The sequence below is a fragment of the Puma concolor genome, chromosome B4 (assembly GCF_028749965.1).
Source record: "Puma concolor isolate L17-30 chromosome B4, mPumCon1.1.hap2, whole genome shotgun sequence".
Classification (NCBI taxonomy): Eukaryota; Metazoa; Chordata; class Mammalia; order Carnivora; family Felidae; genus Puma; species Puma concolor.
In genome coordinates this window covers 92,282,195-92,297,421 of record NC_141673.1, presented here as the reverse complement: position 1 = coordinate 92,297,421, position 15,227 = coordinate 92,282,195, and positions in this window count along the sequence as shown.

The following is a 15,227-nucleotide window of genomic DNA, read 5'->3' as shown; positions in this document are numbered from 1 at the left end:
ATTTCACTTAACATCCATTACTGTTAAATTTTGGCAGGCCCTTAGTGTTAACTGGCATTTCTATTACATTTTATTTGTCCAACTGATAGTCAGAATTGACTTCTGCAGATGTCCTTTTCTTTTCTCAAACTTTCAATGCCGTCTCTTCCATATTCACTTGCACTGATAACTTTACTTTCTGTGTCACTCAGAAAATGGTGGCAATCAGCAGTCAGATGATTTCCACAAGTCCGACCATCACCCACGTGCATCTCTACCTTCATATTTGACTTATCTCCTATCAGTTTGGATGACCAATGCGTGCTTCAGTCTAGGGACGACCCGTTCACTTGTGTTCTAGATCCAACTCCCTCACCTGTTCAAGAACATTGCTCTCGGAAATCTACCTTCATGTTTTGAATTACCAATTTTTTTATTATCTAATTGATCATCCTCATTGGCATAAAAATGGACTGTAATTTCTCCCAGTACAAGAATTTTTTTTACAAAAATAAGAGACCCATCCCTTTCTATTCTTCACCCCTTTTCATTTCTTTATATTAACAGGAAAGTTCCTTGAGTAAGTGGTCTAGTTATTTTCTTCCAATGCACTAATGAGTATATACTCCAATAAAACTTTCCTCCTAACACAAGCTGCTCTTGCCAGGGGCATTTAATACTGACCTCTCAGCATCAGGAGACACAACTGATCTCCTTCATTTCTTTGAAATGCTGTCTTCATGGCATTTAAGACACCACACAACCCTTCTGAAATTCTTCCTTCCCTGCTTACCATTCTGTTCCTTATCAGTCTCCTTTGCTTGTGACTGCTTATCTCCAGGATCTCTTCACATTGGTGTGCCCTAGGGTTGAATCTTTGGACCTGTTCATCACACACTCCATTATCTCATTCATTGTGTTGCATCGAATCCTAATTATATGGTAAAAACTCCTAAATTTGGGTCTTTGGCCTGAATCATTTTCTTGCATTCCAGGATCTCTTATAGTCATGAACTGACATGATAATTAGTGGGATATCAGTAGATATCAAAAATCCAATTCAAATCTCCACCCCTCGAACCCACCCTCAACCACACCTACATTTACCTGCTTTCTAGCAATCTTTCTTATTTCTGTAAATAGATATTTCCATTTTCCTAGTTGCTCAATAAAAAATCTTGGCACAGGTCTTGACACCTTTCTGTTTCTCAATGCCTACATCCAATCCATCAGCAAATTCTCCAGTTCTATCTTTTTAATATATTAAGAATTCCATCACTTTTGCTACCTAGTCCACAGCACCATCATGCATTTTCCCGAGTCATTTCATTAGCTTTATTAACGGTATCTTTGCTTGTGCCCTTCTGTCCTAAACTTAGAAGTCATAAGTCTTTAAAAAAAAAAGTATGAGTTTGATCATGGCATTCCTTTTATCCAAATAATCCAATCATTCCCTGTGCCCCTCACAGTAAAAGCCAGCATTCTCTCTGGAATTTCTAAGGTTAGATCCAAGTTGACAGTTTTCTATCATTTGACCTCCTCCCACAACAGCTCACTTATAAACAGCTTTTCTTACCTCTTCACTGTTTTTATTTAAAACATTTTTTTATTCTTTATTTATTTATGAGAGAGAGTGAGACAGAGTGCGAGTGGTGGAGCGAGTGGAGAGAGAGGGAAACACAGAATCCAAAGAGGAATCAGGTTCTGAGCTCTCAGAACAGAGCCTGTCGTGGGTTCGAACTCATGAACTGCAAGATCATGACCTGAGCCAAAGTCAGATGTTTAACCGACTGAGCCACCCAGGCACCCCTCTGCACTGTTTTTCTAATAGTCCAGCCTTACTTCCCTCTCAGGGATTTCTCATCTGCTGCTCTCATTTCTCACGTTCTAATGTCCCTCCCTTCTACTTAGGAGTTGGGTTCCTGCCATAAATCCTGTATGTGATTTTTCGGGCCTGGCCACAGCAACTGCAAAGTCTTTCTGCTGGTGAGCCTCATGGAGAGAACTGCCCACCCCACACCAGCCTTGGTGCTTAGCCAGTGCATTACAGACTGTGGAGGGAGGTGCAGTCAGAGACCAGGCCCCTTTGGCCAGCCATGCTCTTAGACATATTTGCAGTCCTAGCCCAGGCACCTTCATTCCCAGATCTCTTTATCATGGGTGTTCTGGTCAAAAGCTTCAGTTCAGTCCTTACCAGAGGAAGGGAAACCTTGAAGGCACTTTAAAACTTTGAATCAGTACTCAGTACTTTTTTACTTCTATCCACCATGTCTCTTGCCCCAGCTCTCAGGTCCATAAATTGCAGGGGCCTTTTTGGGGTGCTCCATCAACAGTAAAAGGATTCCTACATCCATACCAACCTACCTGGCGCTCTGCCAGTGTGCCATCCCATGGGAAAAATGAAACGGGGGAGTTGGAGCTTTCTCTGGTTTTAAACTCTTGCTTATACTAGTGTAGTAAATGACTACAGCCTTGAGTGTTCCTTTAATCCATTATCCCAGCTCCTGGCAGTTTAGTTCTCTCCAGCTCAACTGAGATTCTGAACACATATTTACTGAATGGTTGACTTCCTTGTTCAAATCTCTTTCTCATACAGCTTCCACTGACCAATGCATTTAAAATAATCCTTCCCTCCCCAAATGTCCTGTATTTCTCTCTTGCTTTCTTTTTCTCCATCATACTTATCCTCATCTGATATACCATATGTTTTATTCACTTTTTTTAATTCTCAATTTCCTCCTACTTAAGTATAAGATTTATGAGGTCAGAGTTTTAGTTTTTGCCTCTGTGTATATTCAATTTCTAGAACAGTACATGGCATATAACGAGTGCTCAACAACAACAACAAAAACAAATTGTTGAATAAGCTGTGTGCTGAGGTAAGACTATGCTTCATTCTCTGCCTACCAATGGCTTGAAAAACCTAACTTGCTTACCCTTTCCTCACCCTTAAGCCCACTTAGGGGTCATTAACAATACTTGGAATATAAGATAAGTGAGTCCCTAAGGCCATTTAGCCACTGTCCTGGAAGGCCCACTAAGATTTGAATTTACTGAAAACCTATGGAGATTTACTAAGACAATCTCAGAGTCTGTACTATATGATGTACAGTTTATTGTTTCAGTTTCCTAAAATGATGGGTTGAGATGAACTGAAAATATCAACTTTGCTTTAAGGCAATTGTCCTATCATAAAATCATAATGGTACATCTTGAGAAAAGGTGATATTGATATTATTTTGTATTGCTAAACTAATTTAGCAGCAGATACTTTCTCAAATGATAAATTGCTTTAAAAACAGACATTTCCAGTAGGCATAGAACTTTTAACACCTTAAATATATTTATAAGTTATATTAAAAATAGTTATTGAGGGGCGCCTGGGTGGCGCAGTCGGTTAAGCGTCCGGCTTCAGCCAGGTCACGATCTCGCGGTCCGTGAGTTCGAGCCCCGCGTCAGGCTCTGGGCTGATGGCTCGGAGCCTGGAGCCTGTTTCCGATTCTGTGTCTCCCTCTCTCTCTGCCCCTCCCCCGTTCATGCTCTGTCTCTCTCTGTCCCAAAAATAAATAAAAACGTTGAAAAAAAATTAAAAAAATAAATAAATAAATAAAAATAGTTATTGAATAACACTAAAATTTAAGAGAGATCCAATCATAGATCTTTATCTTTTTAAGTACATATGTTTGCATCTCTTTGTAAAATACATTTATTTTATTTGATTTTTTTCCATACCCTATAGCTTTTGTGTTCAAGAATTTTCAACAATTTCTAAATTGTACTTTTGAACAAATGATAATAGTCATTCTAGTTGGAGAAAACACTTTTTTTTTCCTTTGGATACCTACAGAGTTTGAAAATTTTTCTATTTGTTCAAGTTATAAAATCATTATGTTCTCTCTAGGTTAGAAGCAATGCACTACTATTTCTGTGGTAGGAACTATCTACATTATTTATACTCAAAATTAATTTAGTCAACCGTTTATTGAAAAATATTTATTGAGTATTAATTATCTTCTGAGTGATTTCATAGGCACCAGTGGTGAAAAATACAAAACCCAAAGGGAAAGACAGATAAACAGCCAAATAACTAATTTAATTTCAGGCGCTGTGATTTTAAAACATAACAATAGATAATAAGAACATATGGTGTTGTGAAGAAAGTGAAACAGTGATGAGTTCCTAGAGTTAACAAAGTGTTAACAGGAAGATAAATACTTAATATCTAAATATGATTCTATAAATGTATATGTGTGTATATATATATATATATGTGTGTGTGTGTGTGTGTGTGTATGAGAGAGAGAGAGAGAGAGAGAGAGAGACAAAGACAGAGAAACAGAGAAAGAACAAGATGTTACAGAAAAATAATCAGCAAGAGTTCTCCTTATATGTGATATTGCCACAGGTCTGTGGGAGAAACAGGAGTGAATCACATGAAAGAATGAGACATGACAAGATTTCCCTTGGAGAAACGTATTCCATATAGGAAGAAAATTTAAAAGAAAAAAGAAAAGGAAAAGAAAAAAAGGAAGCAAATGTGAAGCCCAAGGTGGAGAGGGAAGAACATAATATATTTAGTAAAAATTAAAATTCACCATGACTGATGATTGGTGAACAACAAAAGGAAAGTAGGAGTTGAAGGATGTCTTATCTGGGCAGAGATCAAGTAGAAAAAACGGTTAAAGAGACAGCCAGGACAAATCATATAGAAGCTCATAATTTGGGGGAAAAACTTGAAATTGATTGATTCATTCATTTCCTATCTATCCATTCATTCATTCATTTATTCTAAATGTAATAGGAAACCATTGAAAGATGTTAAGGAAGAGAGTGATGCAATTTTATTTATTCTGATTGCTATATGGAGATATAATTTAGCAGGATGAAATTGGAAGAAGGAAGACCAGTTAATATTTCTATATTCTAGAAAAGAAATGATGGCGCTTGACAAAGGGTACACATAGTAGAGATCATCAGAAATGCTTAGAGTCAGAATATATAATACAGCTACAGTGAATAGGAATTATTGAGACATTTTTGGTGAGGTCTAAGGATAAAAAAGGAAAATAGAATGACTTCTAAGTTTTTGCTCTATAGAAGATCTGTAAGTTCTGCTTTAGTCCTGTTAAGCTTGAGATGGATATCACACACCCATCTCCCGGTGAAGGAGAGTAAGGGGCTGAATATGCAAATGTGGATCTCAGGGAAGGAATATGGAATTGGATAAACAATTTTATGAGTTATCATTCTTTCATGTGACATTTAGGAGGTTATAACTGGGTGAAATCACTGGGCAGACTATGGAATGAATTCCAGCCCTAACCCCTGGGGTCACTCAGATAGAGGGAGGGAAAGAGGAAAATCCAGTGAAGGAGGCTAAAAGAAGAACACAACATAAAAGGACATCTAGAAGTGTGCTATCCTCAGGGCCATGTGAAGACAGTACTCTGAGGAAGGAATAGTCCTGTGTACCAAATGTAATTGAGAAATAGGATTAGGCAGAATTGAATGTATGTTTTAAAACTAGCATGTAGGGGCGCCTGGGTGGCTCAGTCGGTTAACCGGCCGACTTTGGCTCAGGTCATGATCTCGCGGTCCGTAAGTTCGAGCCCCGCGTCGGGCTCTGTGCTGACAGCTCAGAGCCTGGAGCCTGTTGCAGATTCTGTGTCTCCCTCTCTCTGACCCTCCCCCGTTCATGCTCTGTCTCTATCTGTCTCAAAAATAAATAAAACGTTAAAAAAAATTGAAAAAAAATTTAAAACTAGCATGCAGTGATTTAATCAGCCTGGGAAGGAAGCTATCTATATTTCTTTCATTTCTGTATGTATCATTTGGTAGTGATTTAGAATAAAAATCTATTATGTTGTCTGGCAACATAAAACCAGTTGTTGCCATACTGTGTACTGATTTACATCAGTCATTATCTGTCTTAGATCCATATTCTGAAGGAAATTGGGATTTTCATGTATAAGGTAAATAATAAGAAAATACCCCCAAATAAAATCATCCATTCTGTCATCTGTTTCTCAAATGTGTTAGAAACCCAGGGCTTCCCAAATCTAGAGAAGCTTGACTATTTAGATAAACAAAGAACCACAATAAGGCAATTACACAAAAGACTGTCATCTCTGTAAAGAAATATGGAGAAGAAAGCAATGCAGACAAACTAGTAAATTAGTTTTGCATACAAAGGAAATTTTTGTATCTACAAGGGCTTATTGTTTCACAACAAGGTGAAGCTCAGGCCACCATTTAGCATGAGGTTCAGTTGCTATTATGTTGAAAGTGGTGATGTATGGTGCCAGTCTTGAAACGGTAATGTTAAAATACATAGCATAAGCAAATGAATGTCACCAAGTAACAACAGGAAAATAATTGGACATTTTAGAGTTATGACCCTTTGGTTTTTTTCAATGCACTGTAATGAGGTAACCAGCTAAATTTTTGGTCTGGTTCTAAATAAGGCCTCCGGATATTTTAACATTGCTTACACTTATAGCAGACACTTACCTCTCAACATAATGCTCCTCCCACTTTCAGCAGACCGCAGTATGAAAGTATTCAGCTTTGTACCACTGCTTTCTGCACTTAACAAGTTCTGGCAGAATGAGTCTAGAAAATGTCAGACTACATATTCTGCTCTGGGCTCACTCTCTGTACTCTTTTGGAGTTTGTACCATCAACTCTCAGAAGTACTTACTTTGTCATGCTAAGAATTTCCTAATGTTGAAATTTACAGATAACCACATTTGGGTCCCCTTGCCATTCAGTTGTATATTAGAAAGGACTAAGGAATATCTCAGAATTTGCGTTTGTGTTGTCATTTGCTCTTTGCATTTGACCTTTACATTATGTGAATACATTGTTTATGCATTTCATTTTCCATTTTCAAAGAATCTTCCTGTGAAATAATCAATTCAATAATTATTTTCTTATGGCAATAAAACTGAATAAACATGCACTATATTTGCTAACTGTAAGCATGGTTTTCTTTTCTGTTTTTTTTTTTTCTTTTTTTTTTCTTTTAGTCCGATATCTATGTTTGGGAAGAAATATTTGCAGTTTAGGGTAGGGGAGTGGCTTAGGTTAATTTCATGCAGACCATTTTCTTCTCTTTTACCCATATATCAATCCTAAATTAATACACTAGGTGCTCTGCAGCCAGCATGGTTGCACATTGATCTTGGCCAGCTTGTTTACAGTGTTTTGGCAAGTTGCTGATGTACTTCTCCCTGGGGATAGAGCAGGGGTTAATTGCTGTTAAACTCTCAGTGCCAAGTAATGGTTCAGCCTCTCTGCTACATTAAAGATGACACTAATAAGGAAAGAGTGCAGTGGATTGCTCTATGTTGAAAATTGGACTTGTGGTGACAGAAACTTGGAGCAGAGCTGATGTAATAGGAAGACCATAATGTAATTATAACTGCTGAACATGTGTCATACCAAGTTAAATGATACATTAATGAATCAAAACAGGTGATGAAGTGTTGCTCTTTCAGCGGATAGAGGTGCTTTCAAGGTTAGATTGCCATTAATTTAATAATCTCTAATATGGATATTCTTCAAATCACAAATGAAATCAACCTTAATGCTTTCATACAGCATTGCTTCTGGAGTTTCAAATAGATAAGATAAAAGAAACAAGGCAAAAGTGAGCAGAGTTCAATGCAACTCATTCTGTTTAATTTTATAAGAAAGGGTTTTATGGTGTAAGGTGAGTGGTTGCCCAAGGCCTTCTTCTTGTCCCCGTAGACCACTTGATCAATTCTAATCCACAGCTAACAAGCCAGTAACTCATAGGGAGTGTAGACCTTTAGAAGCCAACAACTACTTCTTTTCAAAGAGGCCATTATGTGTTATCTGTGCAAATCATTTTAAAGTGGCTTATCTTAAATTCACAATAGGTGGGGTAGAATAATGTCCCTTAAATCTTCCAATCTATTTTGGTAAATTTATTTCTTTATTTTTCTATGTAAAAGTTGTAAAGCATTCAAATGCATTTTCCTTATGTTTTTTAAAAATTAATTTAAAATTTTATAAGCACTGGTGGCTCACTCAGTTCAGCATGGGACTCTTGATTTCAGCTCAGGTCTGATCTCACAGTTCATGAATTCCAGCCTCGTGTCAGCACAAAGCCTGCTTGGGATTCTCTCTCCCTCTCTCTCTGCCCTCCCTCTCTTTATTTCTCCCTCTCAAAAATAAATAAACTTAAAAAAAATCTTTAAAATTATATAAGCACTAATAGATTACTTATTGTCAATGATTTTAAAATTTGCTATCTTAATTCTTTTTTCAGTAATACCACTGTCATTATTCCTAATTTGTTTAGAGCTTGTAAGAGTCTAATACCACAAAATTTTTATTTGCACATGACATTTCAGGGTCTCAAATATGGTTACATTTTGAAAAAAATAAATAATTTCATCTTTCTTTTTAAAGATTCTGGAAATACAGTATATTATTCTTTTGGCCCCTATGTTATATATGAAGAAATTTATCAACGGGAGACTTTTAGTATCCTACAGGTTAAATCTACCTTATGTTGACTTCCATTCGAATGCACAATTTAATTTTAATTTTACCACGTATTATATTCTTTAAGTGACAGCATTGTTTGATGGCATTTTACTAATGATTGAACTCAATTACAGAAACATGTGGTTGATTCTTTCCCACAAAGCACTACTGTAGTAAGCAGCTAGAAAATAAATGGATGGATTTAAAAATAATCATGTCACATCTGTATTTTAAAAGATATTAACCATAAAATTTGTTCTTACACTAGAGTGCCACTGTTAATTTAATATTTTTGTATATTCTCAAGAGAATTAAGCAAAGTTGGATATTGAAGAAGAGCAGAATATGCCAATCCCAAATATGCCACTTTATCATATTGATTATTTTGAGCTGTAGGCAGTTGAAGAGCAATAGATGAAAGGAGAAGCTGTGAACTCCCCTCATCTGCCTATAAATAGATTCTCCAAAAGTAATTTGATGGTTATAAATCTGCCCCCCTCCACCCCGCCCTGAGTTATCCAGGAAAGACTGACTCTCATCACAGGAGCAGAGATGAGAGGTGGACACCACATCCAGACAAACTTTGTCATAAACTATCATACCTCCAATCTATTCTTCCTCGGGCCTATTCATCTTTCCTAAAAGTTATTTACTCTCCCCCAAAAGGTCTTCCACCCCTTTTCCTATTAATACCTATAGTGGTATTTAAATCTGAATTTTAAGCTACCTCAGAGAGTTTCTCATTTTTTCCCTGAGTATCTGTCATGTATACATGAGGTATACATGTTAGTAGACTTCCCTTTGTTTTTCTCTTGTTAATCTGTCTTTTATTATAGGAGTCCAGCTAAGAATTCAGAAGGGTAGAGGAAAAATTTTTCTTCCCTTACAATATCATCAGTTTTATTACATTTGTTGATATTAACAAAAACATAAATAAATTTGTAACAAAGCCCAGTACTAAAACAAGTGTGGTTTTTATTTTTGTTTGCTTTTTTGATCATTTTAATCACTTAGCTACAAAACTAGATAGACTTTAACTGTCATGGGAAAATAGAATTTAAAAAGCAAAGAAAAACAAAAAACTACTTTCTTTCATGTAGGCATTGCATATTATCTGCTCAACCTCTCCTACTCAGGGCAGAGAGGACCTTTCTCTAAGATCGGGAAATATAAGAATAGGAAGGGATCAGCTGGGAAGAGAGAGTAGAGATGACATTAGACATCCAAAATGAACTTTTTATATATCTAGAACTCAGAAGTATAGTTTGTCTAGTGTCATCAAATAGAGTTTGAGTGATCCAGTTACCCATGAGTATGAGAGAATAAGACCAAAGCCTGGGGGCACCATGTTCAACAGATAGGTACCTGTAAAAGCCTCAGTACAGGGGAAGAGAGTTACTTTCTAGGAATCAGAACAAGGTCAATGATCTCAAATGCTAAAGAGACGAAGTAATATATTTGCTACAAATTACCACTGACTTTAACCACGACAAGTTTATTAGTGGCTGGCAAGAAAGAGATAGTGGCAAAAGCTACTTTACAGTAAATAGAGAAAAGAAAGAGAGTTAAAAAAAAGTATGTAGAACATGAGTACATCACTAGGAACTATATTTTAGCCATGAGGAAGAAAGGAAGAATTTCACTAGTTAGAAATACAGAGTTGAGAGGACATTATAACGTTAAATAGAAGAAACACTAAATAGAAGAAATGTCAAGAAGAAATTTGACATTGTTAATATATGGATGGGAAAGAACCTTAACAGTTAAAGAGTAATGGATGGAAATATGGGACAGGAGTAAGATAATGGAGCCACGTAATGGTGAATAAGATGATAATCCCAAGAAAATGGCACAAGTGTTATCTTTTATAACTATGAAAGCTAATCTGTCTGTGAAAATTCAAAAGAATGGTGGATGTTGATGGTTTGCAGTGAGATGTTCTATCTGCTGATCTTTATTATTTTCTTATTTTTTGTTTTTCTTTGAAGTAGGAGATGCACACTGCTGTGAGATGTTGAAAGATATGGAACAGGGGACTGAGGAAACTAGTAAAGTAATAGAAATAGCTGCTGGGGTTATGTGAGAAGTGCTGAACTGGGGACTTGAGAGAGTTTTCCACAGCATCCAGGGAGTGACTGGATTTCAGCTTCAGAGGAGAGGTAAAAGCTCTTTCTCAGAACAGGCATGCCACATATCTCCAAGAAAATCGATGCAAATTTGATTGGTTTCACCTTTTTCATTTTTTGAAACTCAATTTCACATTTTTCCCCTATTTATTTAGTATTTGGTCTGGGAAAAAAAAATGATTCCTTGCTACTCATGCATTTCAAGAACAATGGATGAAGCAACACATGAAGATAGCAGGAACTAAAACAAATCAAGGGAGAGTATTCTTAGGCTATTTAAGGTCTAGCTGAAGCCAACATGGAGGTTTATACAAGTGGGGCCTTAACTTATAAAGATCACTCCAAAATAAATTGAGTAGGTACAATAATTCACTGAAAATTGTCCTGAGTTATTGCATGCTCCTGCTGACCACAAAGAAAAACAAAAAAACCCAAAACCTCAAGTCAGCAACTCGTGGTTAACGTCCCCTTGCTTTATGTTCCTCTAACTTTTTTTTTTTCTGGATGGCACTCAGAGTGACATTAAGCTTTTGTGATTTTTTTCCAGATGATTCATGTCTTCTGTTTATTAAACAATTTGTTGTTTTTGATATTATTGTTGAAGTAGGAATAATTTAAAAGATGCTTGAGAAAGGGCATGTGTGTGTTATTGATGAGGACAACAACACAATCTAACTGAACAGTTACTATAATTTTTATTTATGTAACACCTTTCCTCAAGTGTTTTGATTATCACCTCTCTTAAGGTCCTCGCCGTTACTGTCTGTTTTTACTTCACATTGCATAATCGGGCTTTGTTTTTTGATGATACTTTTGAGGAGAAACATTATATGAAATCTATTAGCCAAGAGAATGCTTTAAAATGGTTGGAACTATATACTAAAAATTCACAATGACTGTCTTTGATGAGCGCCGACATAATGATAGAGATTCTACTAATAAAGTATTTCATAATTAAGGAAGTTATAATTTGCTAACAGGGCTCACAACAGCTGCCTGTGGAATAAGACAATATGCTTTTCCTCTCCCTACTGGGCCTAATTCCCCAGTAACCTTATTGAAAATGTGCATGGGCTACAAAACTAAAGATTAACTGTCCAGGGACCTGCTTCCTGGAGCTTATTTGAAGATTAAATCAAATGGCAGGCAATATATATTTGGTAATACGGCTTTGTTGCAGCCTTTTCCAATGTAGTGGTAAGTGTAATAGAAGGAGATGACACTTTATAGCTGTTTAAAAAAAAAAACTAAAAGATTTTTCTAAATGTGAAATAGTTTTGTTCTCGTGCTGACATTGAAATGAATAATTTATTTCTTCATAACCAAAAGCATCTTCTGCTTTTTGAGCACATAATAAAGACTCTCTAATTACAAATCATACATAATTACAATTGTTCAGCCTTTTAAAAGGTGATTATTATCCATTATCTATTTATTTCATAACAAATGCTACTAAAGGTGTGAAAGATGAGTTTAAAATGCCAACTGAGATATTGCAACATTTTAATTAATGGAAAGCAGTTCAAATATATATTTAAAAACATAGCTTTTAGACTACGCATTAGTAAATGGATTTCTACTTAACAAATCAGAGAAAGATGGATGAAGATGTTCTGCTTTTAAAAATACTATATTTAGCATGCCTATGCAGAGACACTTGAAGTGTGATTTGTCCTCATAGCAGACATCTGAAGAACAAGTGACATTCTTACAAAAATCCATATTGGTGATGTATTTAATTACAGAGCTGATTGAAATTGACAGCTTTAGTGACCTGCGTTTGCACTTGTGGTGATTGATGTATGCTTCAACTCTGGTTACTTTTAAACCAATTCACATATTGCTCAATACTATAATATCATCCTGTCAAATTGCAAACTCCATTTTTACAAGTGTGGGGACTGAAGAAAGTGCATGTTTAATTAAAGTGAGATAGAGATGAATTGTTTAAAAACACCTATACAGCTGTTAAACTGAGACCACTATTATTTGAAAGCAGACTGAAAGAAAATTCAATATACTTACCCAGGCATTTATGTTCCTAGAGTCATCTTTACTCTTAGAAAATATATTCCTGGCTGCTATTGGTGATCGAGAAAGAGGTCTCACAAACTTAGGCTGCTATCTCAAAGGCTTTGCCTTCTTAAATACGATGTCAGCCTTTATAAATAGTAAGTAAAATAGGAATGAATGAATGAATGAATGAATGAATGAGTCTTAGAGCAAGGAGGGACCTTAATGATCTTGTAATTCAAATGGTGTCTGTTTTTCCTGCTGCTGTTTTTTTGTAACTCAGGCTAGATAGCTGCTACCCAGGGAAGTGATTTGTTTGCAGAGGAGCACAATTTTCTTTCAGTGTGTAAAACTGAAAGTAGAATGCTCATCTTTTCATTCCTACTTCAGTGTGCTTTTATAATACACAGAATTCCCTCTTGCAGACATCTTTTACTGCTTGATCACTTTTTGGGTGCAAACAAATTAAGATTACAACCTTTATCACCAAATGATCTACTTAGTTTGAGCACTTTCAACCACATCTTTAGTGATAACAAAAAACATTGATCAAATCTTGCTATTTACCACACTCTGAACTATATTTAACATAAATCATTTCTAACAACATATATGCAAGATATGTGATATTATTGCCAATTTATTCACCTGTAGTGAGACTGAAATGTAGCAAATTTTTCAGATGCCCAATGACCTTGGGCACTAAGTAGATGAAATTTAGAACCAGACATGTAGAGTTCAAAGCCCACAGTCTTTTCACTCTTTGCCAAACAGCACTGCTTTAAGATTTTATGTACACACACACACACACACACACACACACACACACACACACAAAGTTTATATATTTAAAATAAACTTCTTGGGCGCCTGGGTGGCGCAGTCGGTTAAGCGTCCGACTTCAGCCAGGTCACGATCTCACGGTCCGTGAGTTCGAGCCCCGCGTCGGGCTCTGGGCTGATCGCTCAGAGCCTGGAGCCTGTTTCCGATTCTGTGTCTCCCTCTCTCTCTCTGCCCCTCCCCCGTTCATTCTCTGTCTCTCTCTGTCCCAAAAATAAATAAAAACGTTGAAAAAAAAATTTTTTAAAAAAATAAAAAAAAAAAATAAAATAAACTTCTTGACTATCAGAGTAATAAGGAACTGATCTCTGAAGGGAGTTTGTTGTATGTCCACTTGTTAAGAATCAACATCTAGAAAATTTGGATTGTTTATACATACGTGTTCCTAAAAAAAAAGATAGCTGGGTAGAATGATCTTCCAGCCTGCTTCCCAGATATAGACATTTATGCCAGAATTAAATTTATCATTTCAGTGACAGTTTTTGACACTGTAATGTTCACTGGCAAATTTTAAAATATACTAATAAAATGGCTTAAGTCATCAACTCAACTACCCAAGGAAATACAGTTCCATCCCTAATATTTGTCAGATTCCTTAAGATATGATGAATTAGAGAGGGGCAAGTATAAAAACCTCTCTTGTTCCTACCACCTCAGAATTTCTGTTCCCTATTTAATTCTTCATATAGCAACTCATTTTCTTTTTTTTTTATATGAAATTTATTGTCAAATTGGTTTCAATACAACACCCAGTGCTCATCCCAACAGGTGCCCTCCTCAATACCCATCATCCACCCTCCCCTTCCTCCCACCCCCCCATCAACCCTCAGTTTGTTCTCAGTTTTTAAGAGTCTCTTATGTTTTGGCTCTTTCCCTCTCTAACTTTTTTTTTCCCTTCCCCTCCCCCATGGTCTTCTGTTAAGTATCTCAGGATCCACATAAGAGTGAAAACATATGGTATCTGTCTTTCTCTGTATGATTTGTTTCACTTAGCATCACACTCTCCAGTTCCATCCACATTGCTACCAAAGCCCATATTTCATTCTTTCTCATTGCCAAATAGTATTCCATTGTGTATATAAACCACAATTTCTTTATCCATTCATCAGTTGATGGACATTTAGGCTCTTTCCATAGTTTGGCTATTGTTGAAAGTGCTGCTATAAACATTGGGGTAAAAGCGCCACCCTATGCATTAGCACTCCTGTATCCCTTGGGTAAATTCCTAGCAGTGCTATTCCTGGGTCATAGGGTAGATCTATTTTAATTTTTTGAGGAACCTCCACACTGTTTTCCAGAGTGGCTGCACCAGTTTACATTCCCACCAACAGTGCAAGAGGGTTCCCATTTCTTCACATCCTCTCCAGCATCTATAATCTCCTGATTTGTTCATTTTAGCCACTCTGACTGGCGTGAGGTGATATGAGTGTGGTTTTGATTTGTATTTCCCTGATGAGGAGCGACATTGAGCATCTTTTCATGTGCCTGTTGGCCATCTGGATGTCTTTTTTGCAGAAGTGTCTATTCATGTTTTCTGCCCATTTCTTCACTTGATTATTTGTTTTGTGGGTGTGGAGTTTGGTGAGCTCTTTATAGATTTTGGATACTTGCCCTTTGTGTGATATGTCATTTGCAGATATCTTTTCCCGTTCCATCAGTTGCCTTTTAGTTTTGTTGTTTGTTTCCTTTGCAGTGCAGAAGGTTTTTATCTTCATGAGGTCCCAATAGTTCATTTTTGCTTTTTTTAAATTT